Source organism: Anabrus simplex, chromosome 13, assembly GCF_040414725.1.
Source record: "Anabrus simplex isolate iqAnaSimp1 chromosome 13, ASM4041472v1, whole genome shotgun sequence".
NCBI classification, from domain to species: Eukaryota; Metazoa; Arthropoda; class Insecta; order Orthoptera; family Tettigoniidae; genus Anabrus; species Anabrus simplex.
The window spans coordinates 25,681,885-25,694,834 of NC_090277.1; the positions used below are offsets into that span (position 1 = coordinate 25,681,885).

Sequence of the window (12,950 nt, forward strand, 5' to 3'; positions counted from 1 at the left end):
GTACTTGACGGGTGTTGGAAAGGGAAGGGCAGAGTCTGGTGTAGGGCTCTTTATCAGGAATACCATTGCACGTAACATAGTTTCTGTTAGGCACGCAAATGAGCGAATGATGTGGGTAGATTTGTCAGTTGGAGGAATTAGGACTAGAGTTGTCTCCGTGTATACACCATGTGAGGGTGCAGATGAGGATGAAGTTGACAAGTTTTATGAAGCATTGAGTGACATCATGGTCAGGGTCAACAGGATAGAATAGTGCTAATGGGCAATTTCAATGCGAGCGTTGGGAATAGAAATGAAGGATACGAAAGGGTGATTGGTAAATGTGGGCAAGATATGGAAGCTCACGGGAATGGGAAGCATTTGCTGGACTTCTTTGCTAGTATGGGTTTAGGAGTTATGAATACATCCTTCAAGCATAAGGCTATTCACCGCTACACATGGGAGGTTAGAGGTACCAGATCCATAATAGACTATATCTCAACAGACTTCGAATTCAGGAAATCTGTTAGGAATGTACTAGTTTTCCGGGAATATTTCGATGATACAAACCTCTATCTGATCTCTAGTGAATTAAGTATCTCTAGGATTAGGGTAGAGAAAGTAAAATCTCTCTGCAAACGAATAAGGGTAGAAAATCTCCAGGACAAGGAAATTTGACAGAAGGACATGGATATGATTAGTGAGAAGTTTTGAACAGTAGACAGTAAGCAGGTTCAGGATATAGAAAGTGGCATACAGGGATGCTGTAGTAGAAACAAGAAGGGAATGCGTTGGGACAACTGGGTGTAAAGATGGGAAAAGGCGAACATCTTCGTGGAATGATGAAGTGAGAGCAGCTTGTAATCGTAAAAAGAAGGCTTATCAGAAATGGTTCCAAACAAGGGCCGAGGCAGACAGGGATTTGTACGTAAATGAAAGAAACAGCACAAAACAAATAGTTGTTGAATCCAAAAAGAAGTCGTGGGAAGATTTTGGTAATAAGCTGGAAAGGCTAAGTAAAGCAGCAGGGAAACCTTTCTGGACAGTAATAAAGATACTTAGGAAGGGAGGGAAAAAAGGAAATGAACATTGTTTTGAGTAATTCAGGTTACCGGGCGAGTTGGCCGTGCGCGTAGAGGCGCGCGGCTGTGAGCTTGCATCCGAGAGATAGTAGGTTCGAATCCCACTATCGGCAGCCCTGAAAATGGTTTTCCGTGGTTTCCCATTTTCACACCAGGCAAATGCTGGGACTGTACCTTAATTAAGGCCACGGCCGCTTCCTTCCAACTCCTAGGCCTTTCCTATCCCATCGTCGCCATAAGACCTATCTGTGTCGGTGCGACGTAAAGCCCCTAGCAAAAAAAAAAAAATTCAGGTGAACGCATAATAGATCCCAGGGAATCACTGGAGAGATGGAGGAAATATTTTGAACACCTTCTCAATGTAAAAGAAAATCATCCTGGTGGTGTTGCGAACAGACAAGCTGATGGGGAGGGGGAAAATGATGTTGGTGAAATTACGCTTGAGGAAGTGGAAAGGATGGTAAATGAACTCCATTGTCATAAAGCAGCAGGAATAGATGAAATTAGACCTAAAGTGATGAAGTATAGTGGGAAGCCTGGGATGAAATGGCTCCATAGAATAGTAAGATTAGTATGGAGTGTTGGTAAGGTACCTTCAGATTGGACAAAAGCAGTAATTTCACCTATGTATATGCAAGGGAACAGGAAGGATTGCAACAACTAACGAGGTATCTCATTGATTAGTATACCAGGCAAAGTATTCACTGGCATCTTGGAAAGGCGGGTTCGATCAGTCGTTGAGAGGAAGTTGGATGAAAACCAGTATGCGGCAGTTAATTGAAAAATGCTACGAGAGGAATAGGCAGTTGTGTTTATGTTTTGTAGATCTAGAGAAAGCATATGACATTGTACGGAGGGAAAATATGTTTGCTATACTGGGGGACTATGGAATTAAAGGTAGATTATTAAAATCAGTCAAAGGCATTTATGTTGACAATTGGGCTTCGGTGAGAATTGATGGTAGAATGAGTTCTTGGTTCAGGGTAATTACAGGGGTTAGAGAAGGCTGTAATCTTTCATTTTTGTTATTTGTAGTTTATATGGATCATCTACTGAAAGTTTTAAAATGGCAGGGTGGGATTCAGTTAGGTGGAAATATAGTAAGCAGTCTGGCCTATACTGATGACTTGGTCTTAATGGCAGATTGTGCCGAAAGCCTGCAGTGTAATATCTTGGAACTTGACAGTAGGTGCAATGAGTATGGTATGAAAATTAGCCTCTCGAAGTATAAATTGATGTCAGTCGGTAAGAAATTCAACAGAATTGATTGTCAGATTGGTGCTACAAAGCTAGAACAGGTCAAAAATTTCAAGTATTTAGATTGTGTGTTCTCCCAGGATGGTAATATCGTAAGTGAGATTGAATCAAGGTGTCATAAAGCTAATGCAGTGAGCTCGCAGTTGCGATCAGCAGTGTTCTATAAGAAGGAAGTCAGCATCCAGACGAAACTTTTACATCGGTCTGTTTTCAGACCACTTTGCTTTATGGGAGCGAAAGCTGGGTGGACTCAGGATATCTTATTCATAAGTTGGAAGTAACAGACATGAAAGTAGCAAGAATGATTGCTGGTATGAACAGGTGGGAACAATGGCAGGAGGTACTCAGAATGAGGAAATAAAGGTTAATTTAGGAATGAACTCGATGGATGAAGCTGTACGCATAAACCGGCTTTGGTGGTGGGGTCATATGAGGCAAGTGGATGAGGATAGGTTACCTAGGAGAATAATGGACTCTGCTATGGAGGGTAAGAGAAGTAGAGGTAGGCCAAGACGATGATGGTTAGACTCAGTTTCTAATGATTCAAAGATAAGAGTTATAGAACTAAATGAGGCCACAGCACTAGTTGCAAATCGAGGATTAGTAAATTCACAGAGGCTTGCAGACTGAACGCTGCAAGGCATAACAGTCTATAATGATTATGTATGTAATGTGTGTATGTATGTACATAACACTAATTATTTTCAGGTTAAATTAACTGAGCAGGCCGTATTCTTTAGAGAGTGAGCACCTTTATCTTACCTACAAGGATCCAGTAAGATTTCCAATGAGTTTGAGATATCAGTACCTGATACTCAGTGCTGATTAGGGATCCTATCAGTGCTATGGACTTTTTCTTCATTGGGTGAAACTACTACAGTGATATTTAGGTTACTGTTCATGGTAAAATTACTGATGGTTCCTTGTCGGTTCCTTTTCACCTAAAATCATAAGGTGATCGAGTCCATTCATTCAGTATTGGTAATTCTATATTATCCTCTTTGGTACCAACAGGTATAAATTAACGTTTAAATGGGGAGCTTGTTCATTATTGATTTTTACTCATCTTTTCTCCTGATTGAAAAGATTTTATAACATTGAGGGTCAACTTTGATAATTGGATTTTCCATTGTCACAGTACTCTTAAGGCTTCCTCACGTGTTGCTTTTCAGATTGTACAGATGGATAAATCTAGGGGAGTACTATACTTATTCCCAGTTAGGGTGAGGAATTTACAGAGCTCATATGGATATTGAGATATTTAAGTACTCCATCGAAATGAAAAGCTACCTAATACTGCATTTAAAAACCAGTTAATGACAAAATAGTTGACCACCTCCTTTTCCACCATGATATTACAACACTGGTATCACCTGACCTGATTTTGTGGCTGTGGGTACTGCAACAGCTGTATTAATGTTCTATGAAATATACCACAACTGAAGGAAAGTTATATCAACCTTATTATTGTTATCTTTTTAGAAGCAACTTCCTGCAAATTTCATTAATTTCGTTTTGGAGCAAGTCTAGAGGTTTAGAGTGATAGGGCAGGCCATGATATTAATGTGAGTAAGGAATTGTAGTAAAATATGATTTCAACTACAGTGGGCTCCCTAAGACCTTTTTAATGGGTGCAGTGCCCTGTGGTGTTCAAAGACCATCCAGCTAATATAACCTAGATATGCAAAAATTGCATACTGTAAAACTGTGTAGTTACATGATCAATCATTATTTTCAGCACAATTACATTGGAGTTTAAATGTTTAGCAGTTTTCATGATGTCACAAATCCGTATGACAATCCACAGCAATGGAGGAGTAATCCCTGGTATTGAATGATTATGAGTAAGCAGTAGAACACTAGAATTCCAAAATCCTCTGTTGTCTTGTTCACGGTTATAATACTAAATTAGTTCAGTTTTGCATTTACTGTTGTCTGTCTGTTAGGTCATCAGCACAGAGGCTGGTTGGATCCTCAAATAGCACCACCAAAGGTTATGCAGTTATAAGGAAATCCCAAAAACCAATGGCAGCACCAAAATGAGGCATACTAGGCAAGATGAGGAGTGAAATAGTTTGCCATTGCTTTCCTCACTGGGTCAGAAAGTACTATTGCAGCACAACTGACCCTATGAGCAGCACCTTTCATAACACTCAGATGCACCAGTCATGCTCTGAATGTCATTACTCAGCACTACCCATACCCCAGCAACTTCCATATTGTCACAGCCATGGATGTTGACTGGGACTTCGGTGGAAGCTACACTTTACTCTGGCCTGTGCCAGGAGATGGATGCAAAAGTACTGTATCCATCAAGAAATGACAGCAGGCAGCATTTACTGTTACCTATCTGTTAATTTGAATGTCCTGAGGGGAATAAATATGAATTTTTTAATATCTGTTTTTGTGCATAGTATTCCCCTCCTGGCCACTCATTCCTGATACCTGGCTGACAAAATTTCTGGGGAAAATTTTGCACTAGTTAGAGAAGAACCTGGTGGGACAGGATAAATTGACATGGAAAGCTGCATTATTCTAGTCCGTGGAGTAATAATCCATGCATATTAGTAATGACTGTAATCTATATATAAAAAATTGTAACAACTATATAAATATATACTGATTATTTTGGCAGCGTTTTCTAATGTTGGCCCTCGTGGTGTAGGGGTAGCATGCCAGCCTCATACCCAGAGGCCCCAGATTTGATTCCCGGCCAGGTCACGATTTTTACCTGGGCCTGAGGGCTGGTTTGAGGTCCACTCAGCCTACGTGATTAGAACTGAGGAGCTATCTGACTGTGAGATAGTGGCCCCGGTCTAGAAAATCAAGAATAATGGCCGAGAGGATTTGTCCTTTTGACCACATGACACCTCGTAATCTCCAGGCCTTCGGGTTGAGCAGCAGTTGCTTGGTAGGCCAAGACCCTTCAAGGGCTGTAGTGCCATAGGGTTTGGTTTGGCAGCATTTACATATAATTATCCATTTCAGGTGTAATAATGATATCTAAATCTTTTTTAGCTTAGGGGTCTTGCCTTTGTTTTTGTTTGAGTTCTTGTAGCTGAAAAACTACTTGATGTATTTGAACCCATATTGAGAACCCTTTTATCCATGGATATTATTTAGGTTCAATATCATTTCAACATCCATGAATTGACAGGGGATTTATATGAAGACTGAAGCAGTGATTTTACTCTCCCAAAAATATACATGGCCAACCTTACTTGAAATATACCATCCTTGCTGGAAATCTATTTGTAAAAGTTTCTCCTCATGTACACAATTTTGATAGGAAGATTAATGAGGGAGATATCCTTTCAGAATGTCTTACAATCTTAATTCCTACAGAACATAGCCTGTGAGAAACTCTTTCTACCTGAAAAGAATGCACATTTATTGAAAATCACTTAGATTTAATCACTTTTTATATTCACATGAAACAGTAGATGTGATATCATAACACCACTTTGTGGAGTCTGATGAGTCGTACTCTTCATGAGAGTGAAAGCTACTGGGACAGTGATCAGCATCCTCCTTCGCAGTTTCGGAAGTCATTGATGTGGCCTAGTCACCTCAACTGACAATGTTTTCAACCTCACAAATCTTCCAACTCTTTCCCATGATACACTTCCAGCACCCGCGTTAATGTCCAGTCTATCCAGTTCTTCCCACCAGCTGCAACCAGCACCCCTTCTCCAATGTTTGTAGACATATTACTCTGCTTCTGGATCAACTGATGTAGGTACTCTTCTCAAAATCTTGTTGCAACTGTAGCAGAAAACAAAATCTCCTTGATAAGTTCACAGAATCCAGTCGATCTAAATCTAGTATTCCCTTGTAGACATTGTCATGCAAAATACTTGAAGGTGAAAGTTGGTTGAGATCTTCAGGCTTCTCAGGCAAGAAGGTAAGAGGATGGGAATTAACCACGGCTTTACACTCACACAGTACTGTCGTCATCTCTTTGTAACACAGTGAAGCTGTCCTGAGGACACATTTCATATTTCTCTTTACTATCTGAATCAGATTTTGTCATCAACCACCCCACCAGCCTGCTGTGGGAGGGTATATCCTCTACTGTATTCGCTCCATTGTGTACTCTTTCTGTGTGGTTTTAGTCAACAGTTCAAAATAAATTATCTGTACCAGTGAAATTTGTTCCATTGTTGTTGCAGTTGTTGGTCCTTCTCATCGTGTGATAAACCGTTGAAATCTCAGTAAAAATCCATTCATTATGAAATTGCTGACCAGTTCCAAGTGCACTGCCTTATACACAGGAAATGAAAAGAGCTTAATCCACCCCTTGCTTTTTTGGTACTTTCATTATCAGGAGTCCAGCAAGGTCTACACCTGTCATCTCAAATACCGCAGTATCTTTAATTCTGTTTTCCGATAGACTTCCAGAATCAGCATCTGCCTTCTCAACTTTGTGCCACTTTTCATCACGCACATCCTTGGCAGCATGGCCTGGCTGCTCTTTCGTCCTTGTATAACCAAAAATCTTTCCTGCAAGTGCAACAGTAACATGTGAGTGCCACTTTTAATATTCAAACATGTTCCTCATGAATTAGAAGTTGCATGAGACGATGTTTACTCATTATTACCGTAGGGCACATGAAGTCCTCACTACTTTTCCTTTCAATGATCTTTGTTTTTACTCACAAATTTCCTTCAGAGTCTTATATCATGCAAAGTGACTTCCAGCTGGAAATCCCTTCTCCCCCAGAAACTACGTCTTGAGCTAATCAAATGTGTATCCTTCTTGTTGCCTTTATTTCATTTGTCATTGTCCCTCCCACAAGTCTTTCTCTCACATTCCTTCTTTTGTTATTAGTAATAGGCAACATCCAGGTGACCATTGTGGCAATCTTGATATTGAAGAATAATATTCCAGATACCAAGGAGGGGACAGTATAAGTCACAGTTTCCTTATCTCTTTCACAATCAACTTCCTCTTCTTACACAGCAACTTCTCTGCAAGTTCACTTGTCTTCTCCCATGTTACAACCTCGTGAAAGCAAATCAGCTGAATAAATTCTGCCCCGTAATTACTGCCACTCTGCTCTGTGGGAGAAAGTCAATATTTCCTTCATTGTATATTGTACAAAGGCTCCCTTCTTTATCCATATCAATGCAGTGTCGAAACATAGGAGTGCACATCAACGAGACCGAGACTGTCTTTCAAACACCAGCATGGCAGGAAGGTAATTCTAGTCAAGGTGTTGTAGTTCTTTTAAATGGTGCTACGCTCCCTTGTGCAAATATTAGCTGCTGTCCGATTTCATGAAGTTAGTAAGACTTCCTGACAGTCAGCCAAGGTATATCGTCTCGGTATAGTGGTACAAGCTTTTCGAGGTAATTTTTCATTCCAGTTTACGATGATGCCTTTTGTTTCGAGTAGTACCTCTGTGTCCCAACTTATTTTCTGCTCCCAACTCTCTTGTAACAGAACCTTCAGCATCAGAGTCATAGGACAGGAGAAATCAATGGGGGCAAAGATAGATAAAATACTTCATCTTGTTGCAGGTTTTTTATGAATTTTGGAATTTTTTTGTGACGACACCTAGCAGCCCCAGTACTGGAGAGACTGAGTCTTCTGTCCCTGAAAAATGCATGCTACTTTCCCATCCACTTGGCGATGATGAAGGACCTTGAAGCTCATTTGAGTATGATCTTCCCACCACAGAAATTGATCAAACCTCTTTACTGACATTTATGGGAATGCCTTTCTTATATCCGAGAATACACCCACTGGCCTCTCTCTAAACCTGAACAGAACAGAGGGAATAAGTTTGATTAATTTCAGACCTTTTTCGTACAGTCATTTAGTGTCAACTCCCGTTTCCTTTTACTGGATACGTCGAATATGGGCGTAATTCGCATAGTTACACCCTGATGAGGTAGAATGTAGCCTTTACTTCTAGCCCCTTCATAATGTCTTTCTTTAACAATACCATATTTAGGCCATTCTAGCAGTACAGCATCATACTATTTAGATTAGTTCTGAAGAATAACTTTCTCAGTCCTAGAATATGTTCTTTTTCTTGTAACATCGCTGTGCCATATATTACTTGCAATCCCTGTTGTTTCTCAACTCTTGTGTCAAGAGGGCAATGATATTGGTAAAATTACTCTTAAGGAATTGGGAAGGATGGTAGATAAACTCCTTTGTCATAAAGCAGCAGGAATAGATGAAATTAGCCCTGATATGGTGAAGTATATTGGGGAGGAATGGTTGAAATGGCTTCATAAAATGAGATTATCATGGAGTGTTAGTAAGGTGCCTTCAGATTGGATGAAAGCTGTCATTGCACCTACTTATAAGCCATCAAAGGGAAAGTATTGCAACAGTTACCAAGGTATCTTAATAATCATTTTACCTAGCAAGGTGTTCACCGGCATCTTGGAAGGGAAGGTGATATCAGTGGTTCAGAGTAAGTAGGATCAAGAGCAGTGTATTTTCAGACCATAAAAGGGCTTTCAGGATCACATTTTCTGTATTTTCCATAATTTTGACAAAACTTTGTTGATCGTAGTTTACATAGATCATCTGCTAAAAGGTATAAAATGGCAGGAAGGGATTCAGCAAGGTGAAAATTTAGTAAGCAATCTGACATATGCTGACAACTTTATCTTATCAGCAGATTTTGCCAAAAGCCTGCAGTCTACTCTCTTGGAACTTGAAAATAGGTGTGATGGGTATGGTATGAAAATTGGCCTTTCTAAGACTAAATTGATGCCATTCGGTAAGACATCTGAGATAATTGAATGTCAGATTGGGGATATAAATTTGGAACAGATATATGATATATATTTAGGATGTGTGTACTCCCAGGCTGGTAATATAGTAAGTGAACTTGAATCAAGCTAATGCAGTCTGCTCACAGTTGCAATGAACATTATTCTGGAAGAATGAAATCAGCTCCTGGACAAAACTATATTTACATAGGTGTGTTTTCAGACCAACTTTGCTTTACAGGAGTAAAAGCTTGGTGGACTCAGGATAACTTATTCACAACTTAGATTTAACAGACATGAAAGTAGCAAGAATGATTGCTGGTAAAAGCAGGTAGGAAGAACAGCAGGAGGGTACTTGATATGACAAGATAAAGGCTAAGTTATAATTGAACTCAGTGGATGGAACTGTAGTCATGGAGCGCATCATGTTGGGGTCATGTGAGTCGAATGGAGCAGGATAGGTTACCTACGAGAATGATGGAATCAGTCATGGAGGGTAACAGGGAGACCAAGGCAATGATGATTAGACTCAGTTTCTGATGATTTAAAGATAAGATATATAGAACTAGTTAAAAATAGGGGATTGTTGTGGTGATTAGTACATTCACAGAGGCTTGCACACTGAATACCAAAAGGAATAACAGTCTTTAATGAAGATGTATGTGTGTGTGTATGTATGTATGTATGTATGTATGTATGTATGTATGTATGTATCTATTCATTTAACTAGACATTTATCATTTATTAATGTGCTCACAGATAACAATTGCATTAGCGCATTGTCTGTGTTTGCTGCTATTGGCAGCATGGTCTGAAGTTGTCTGGAAGATTCCTCTATTATTTATGCAGTACAAAATACTAAATGCATTCTTACATACATTCATCAGTTTATTGCCTTTGTTACATGATATACAAAAATGCTATCTGATTTGAGTGTTGGTTCACTTTTTGATCACCTTCTTGGTGGTGATTTTTGATCAGTCAGCCCCATTAAGGGAGAGTCCTGCTATTAGAATAAGCATGAAGCAAAATTTTCAAGGAATTTTCCTTCTCATCTTAATTTAGCCATTCATAATTTTGATGATAATAATAATGATAATTGTGGCCTGTTGCAGATTTTTGAGCATACACCTATAGGAAAACAGGAATGTCCAAGCACTGAGGCAAAGAACAATAAATGTGTCAAATCTTCCATAATGTTCATCTCAACCATTATGATAAGAAAAGAACGTGTTTCATGTAGACTCATTACACTGCACCAATCCACATGTGTCAGTGCTTGTGCACTACAAAATAATTATACATTTATAGGACTCTATTAGATCCTCATATTCAATACAACATAAGAATCGCATTAGTACAGTGTCTGTGTTTTCCCCTGTTGGCAACATGGCCCGAAGTTATCAGTTAAGTTACCCGGAAGTTTGTATTGACTAGGAGGATGTAATAAAGTCTTTAAAGTGTATAGTTCAGTACTGCCAGTATGGATATTAAACTGATATTAGGTTACACTGTAAAAGACACAAATACTGCACATATTTAATTGATTTAGCAATATATTTTACACACTGCTTGCAGTATAATCAACACATTCACTATATCAAGAAAGCACTTCATAATGGGTGACGTAATCTTGATCATGTCTGACAAAATCAATTTCTTGTTGAATTATCTGTACAAGACCAGGGTTCAATAAAATGGTACCTTTTGAAAACACATATTAGAATTGCAAGATGGGTCGATCTGACCAGTGAGACACATCCTGTATGCAGCTATGAGTTGACCAGAATTTTCTTTCTGTCTCTGTTCCCCACACATGAGAGGATGAATTCCAGGCGATCCTGGCTTAACCTCTATGTGAGGAGGTATCTTAGTACAGAATCTTCTCCCCAGACATACGTTTCTGCAAGACCTTGCAGAGTTAACAAATGAGAAATGGTACCAAACATTGCAGTTATTTTCTTCGAGTTACCAACGGATGGACCATGAGTTAGCATAATATTATTAGGTTGACATATGCATTTTTCAATATAAGTACAGATTTTGGCCTCGTTGGAATATCTGTTTGCCTCCTTGCTTCACTTACCCTTAAGATGGCATGAATTTATTAAATCAAATGCAAGATTTAGGAACATTGCAAACTGAGTGGTACTTCCACAATCAGTAAACAATTCAAAATCCAGATCACTGCAAAATTTAAGGGTAGCCTATTAGCCACAGAATTACTGACGGTTCATGTGCCTAAGGAAACATTTATCATCTCCCTCACACATTCCAAATTCTTTCTCATTAATTTACAACCAGTGAGCAGGCCTTTCACTTCCTGTAATAGTATCAAGTTATTCCAGGTATTTCACCTCAGTAAAATTTTCCTGGTCTGGAGCACTACAATCTACGAGAACCTGCTTTTCAGCTAGGGAATTCATTGTAAGTTTTATTTTGTAAGCAGCATCAAGGATAGTTAATGCCTTTTGCTGAAACTCTGCTGGAGGAGGAAAAGAATACTGGGTGTTCAGTTTAACAAACTTCATTCCTAAGGATATTAGTCCCAACTGCTGACTATATGATTTTTTGTACAAGCCCTCCACTCACTGGTATTTTTGCGCTCCTATTCAGTGCAGCCACCATAAAGTCTTACTGCTTCCTTGGCTACTTCATACTCACCAGTGTCTAAATATCCCAGACCTAAGTGAACATAGACACTAAACTGTTGATTGTCCTGCACCAAGTCGTTCTTAACAGCCATTTTATTAAATATCTAAGTTCCAAGGTTTGATTGTGACATAGCCCTAACTTCTTGTTTCTTTTAAAAACTTGCCTGTGTAAAACCTCAATAGATGTTGTCCAGTGACAAAGATTTTGAAGATGTGGTGGTGTAAAAATGTTCTGAGGTAACAATAGGGATACTGGTGATATTGATGCATGGTTGGGTTGAAGCCTGACAAGGTCTTGGATCACCTCTTGGAAATAGCTACCCAGAACATTGAGACCTGAATCATTATATTTCTTGTGAAGACCTTGAATGATTTCTTGCTGATGGAAGACTTTCCTCCTGTTCCTCTTTGTTTGCTTTGCCTTGATTTCAGGCATTTTATTTTCCTCATAGCCTACACCAATTGCTGCGTTAATTTCTTACGGATGTAGTTTTGGTCACAGGTTTGGTGATTTAAAAGATAAAATTATGACAGTTTTAGAACAATGTCATCCAGATCACTACAATTTTAAATTGCATGATAAATAGGAGCAGCCAATGGTTAATTTTCAATTTTAACAGGTTGCCTCTGGTAGGTTTTCTTGGTTATGTTTTATTGGCAGTGAGCACTCTATTTTCTTTGTTTGCAAATGTGAGGGAAAATAAAATGCTTAGAACCATGCTTGGCAGTAATGGCCACTGGTCATTTGATACATGTACTTATCTTCGAAGTGTACAGAGCATAAATTACTGTATTGGGTGGGATACCATTTGTCTCTTTTCATCCTCACTACCCATTGTTGAGGTAATTCCTTGGTCTTTAAAAAGGATATCAGAAACATGGTCAAATGAATAATATGTGTATCTCACTGTGCTTCCTCTGTTTAAACATTAAAATGGTTTAATATCAAACAGAAATTAAAAAGCAATGCCCTGGATTGGCACAAAACAAGTTTGTCACTTGTATTTTGGGTCTCTTGTCTCCTCCTTAACTCTTGCAATATGAAAGTGACTGAGATATGAGCAGTTTGTGTAACACTATTCCTAATGCAGCCAGATCCTATAGGAAAAGGTGTGAAATTGACATTCAAATAGGTGTTCCAAGTGTACAGTTCAGTGAATATGTCAGACTGGTATGTAACAACACTGCCTGGCTGGAACACGAAAGCAATGTAAAACTACCTTATTCTTCTATTCCTTAGTTT

General features: G+C 39.0%; 1 protein-coding gene across 1 annotated transcript in view; it reads left to right on the top strand.

Moving 5' to 3' along the window:
- Positions 1 to 12,950, top strand: part of LOC136884886 (zinc finger protein 22) — a 49,315-nt gene that overhangs the window by 4,083 nt on the left and 32,282 nt on the right. The window lies entirely within an intron of this gene.